The sequence below is a fragment of the Poecilia formosa genome, unplaced genomic scaffold (genome assembly GCF_000485575.1).
Source record: "Poecilia formosa unplaced genomic scaffold, Poecilia_formosa-5.1.2 Scaffold546, whole genome shotgun sequence".
Lineage (NCBI taxonomy): Eukaryota > Metazoa > Chordata > Actinopteri > Cyprinodontiformes > Poeciliidae > Poecilia > Poecilia formosa.
The window spans coordinates 226429-229854 of record NW_006800485.1 but is presented as its reverse complement, the minus strand read 5'-3'; positions in this window follow the sequence as shown (position 1 = coordinate 229854).

Genomic DNA, 3426 nt, shown 5'->3' with positions numbered 1-3426 from the left:
TTGTGGCAGCTTGTGGCAGTCTGTGACAGTTTGTGGCAGTTTGTGGCAGCTTGTGACAGTTTGTGGCAGTTTGTGGCAGCTTGTGACAGTTTTTGACAGCTTGTGGCAGCTTGTGACAGTTTGTGGCAGTTTGTGACAATTTGTGGCAGCTTGTGACAGTTTGTGGCAGCTTGTGACAGTTTGTGGCAGCTTGTGGCAGTTTGTGACAGCTTGTGGCAATTTGTGGCAGCGTGTGACAGTTTGTGGCAGTTTGTGACAGTTTGTGGCAGCTTGTGACAGCTTGTGGCAGCTTGTGGCAGTTTGTGGCAGCTTGTGACACCTTGTGGCAGCTTGTGACAGTTTGTGGCAGCTTGTGGCAGCTTGTGACAGTTTGTGGCAGTTTGTGGCAGCTTGTGACAGCTTGTGGCAGCTTGTGACAGTTTGTGGCAGCTTGTGGCAGCTTGTGACAGTTTGTGGCAGCTTGAGGCAGCTTGTGGCAGCTTGTGGCAGCTTGTGACAGTTTGTGACAGCTTGTGACAGCTTGTGGCAGCTTGTGACAGTTTGTGGCAGCTTGTGACAGTTTGTGGCAGCTTGTGNAAACTGTTCAACTCTTGTTGCTGTCGCAGAAAAAGTATTTAGCTGTTCGTAGCTACCCGTGTGTAACGCGGTGCTGTAAACTAGATAACCCTCCGCGGGAGAGAAGCTCTGATGTTAAAATAGATGGTTTGATTGATCTACGTTATGTAATATTAACGCAATAAAATGTTCAGGTTAATCGCGTGCACTAACGCATTAACGTTGACAGCCCTATCTGCGAGAGGAAAAAAAATAAACAGCTGAGGCATCCTACCCTCAAACAACTTCCGCAAAAAGACCAGAATAAGCCACCTGCATATTCTAGGTGAACTGAATTAAAAAGCACTTGTGATGCACATAATGCTAGCTGATACATAACCGAAGTTAGCTTTAGCAAACAAGCGACAGTAGCTCAATATAACCACATAAAATATATTTTCGTACACAAACACAAAACTGCAATACAATGCTTTTTAAAAAGTATTTACCCAGTGAAAGTCATTGTTGGCCCGCCCTCTAGCCCGTGAAAGTTCGCCTCCAGCTGGTAAATATCCCACAATGCAACTGTACATTAAAAGTTTACAGTACAGCTGTAAATTTCCTCACGTGATCCAGCGGTCCAATCACGTCCCATATACTCTGCATACGCATTTCAGATCACAATAAAAAGGTGTATTTTCAAAAATCCAGCCACCTTACTGTATTTTTATGCTGTAGTTTTTAGTCATTTTTACAGTGTATACTGTCTGCAACCTCCATGAAGTTTTTAAAATGCAAAGCACCAGAAAGGCAGTAACTATGCTACAACAAATTATTCCCCCTTTTGCCCCTTCCTTTGTGTTTGAAGTCATGGGTACCTCAGGTTGCAATTATGAAAATCTGGTTCATCAAGAAATAAGGAAGTACACCAAAAATCCACATTTCTCTGTGATCCAATTAGGAGATTCAAAGAGAAAATGGATTTAAGCTGTTCTGCATTATAGGTTCTACAGTTTTGTCGCATCATGCCATTAAAATTTATTCTTTCTTTCAATTACAGTAAGAACAACAACCAGAGGACATAATGGGAGACAGAGCTAATAGAACCTCAAATTCCTTTATAATGTAACGTTTCATAAAGCACAATTCAACCAGTTGCTGTGTGCACACTGAAGGCTGCGACATATGAACACAATCCTCTTAAGTCGACTTTGATATTTCATGCAAGTGGAACTTTATTAAACCAATAATTAATAGGCCTTTTCTCATGCACTGCTCAGCTTTCAAAGTTTAATTTCAAATGATCCTGGGATCACACCTCTTCATTTTCCGTAAATACAATGTATTTATAGAAAGTTCACAGTCAGTGAGTGAAATGTCACAAAGCTGCTCCTTTCGTTTCTTGTGCTGACTGCTCAGTCCGTTTTCATAGCTGCATTGTTAAAATACAAGTCATCCAAACATCACCGCTTATGGGAACCATGTGGTCTGTCCTGCTGCACGTTTTGTCACTAGTTCCTAGTTGGATCAAATATGAACTACATTAAGATTAACACACCAGTGGACTGCAAGAATGGTGCTTCATAGAGTTACCAAGGCCATTTAGCTTGAAATGGATTATACTTTAAATGTTGACCACAAATACTTAAATAATTCAGTAGTACTTCATGATGCTGGATTTGAGCAGGTGGGATCTTCTGTACACTCTTAGAAAATACTGTAAATTTANATATTAGAAAATTATTTACTGAGAAGAAAGAATGAAATGAATGATAAAACAAAGAAGGTACTCATATTCACTCACACTCCATCACCCTGAAACTGTATGCCAAGTGGAGAGAGAGGCCACGGACAAGTGAGGAACAAAGCCAGTATTCAGGAGGAGAGATTTCACCCAGGGATGGAGTGCTACGTCTGTTATGTGCAGTGTTATTTTTCTGCCACACATAGTGTTTTGCTTGTGGGACAATAAGATTGAATTTGGTCTCATCTGAGAAGCTTGGTGCAAACAGGTGCTTTTCCTTCTCATCCTTCCTTTGAGGCCAGATTTATGGAGTGTATGACTAATATCTATTCTGTTCTCTTCTGAGAACATATTGTAAACTATTATTATTTTGTTTTCTCTTTGCATTTACACACTCATTACAAGGCAGTTTGTCACATCACATGACATCTTAATAACTTGGAATAAAATGTGATTATAACATGTTCTTAAGGGGTATGAATACTTTTCAAGGCTGTGTATACATATCACTCCTACAAAGGCCAAGCTGGGCAAATAGAATCCTTGTAAAAATGAAACTTTTAGCATGAAACAGTTTTCTTAAAGCTCCTCTCTCATGCTGTTTACTGCTGTGGCTCTGCTCAATTGCAAGCAATTAATAGAAAAGCAGTAACATTAATCCAGATTCATTTCAACAATCATTAGTTAAACACATCCATGCAGGATTCCAGTGTTTATTAAAGTCAGAAAGGATTAGCAGTCATTTGCATAATAAATATGCCAAACAGACCAAATAAAAACCAATAAAAGCAAAAGTACATAAACCTTGATGAGAGTCCTTGTCGAGCCCTGACCATATTTACAAACACAGTTTATTAATCAATATTTGTGGACAATAATTACAGCTGCTTCTCCTGTTGGGGAGTAATGGAGATTAATTAGTGACCTGAAAAAAAGCTATATGTATAAAGCATTAATGAGCCTAGCTTTTACGCTTTCTTTTTTAAGTGATATGCCAAGTCATCTGAGAAATGGGAAATTAACTTTCAAATTTTTAATTGTTTTTCACAATTATGATGATTATTATTTTTTCTTGGCTTTAAAGACCCCGGTCCATCCTTCTGCTGAATGTCTGAGAAGCAGCAGAGCAGCAGTGAATCAGTTCCTGT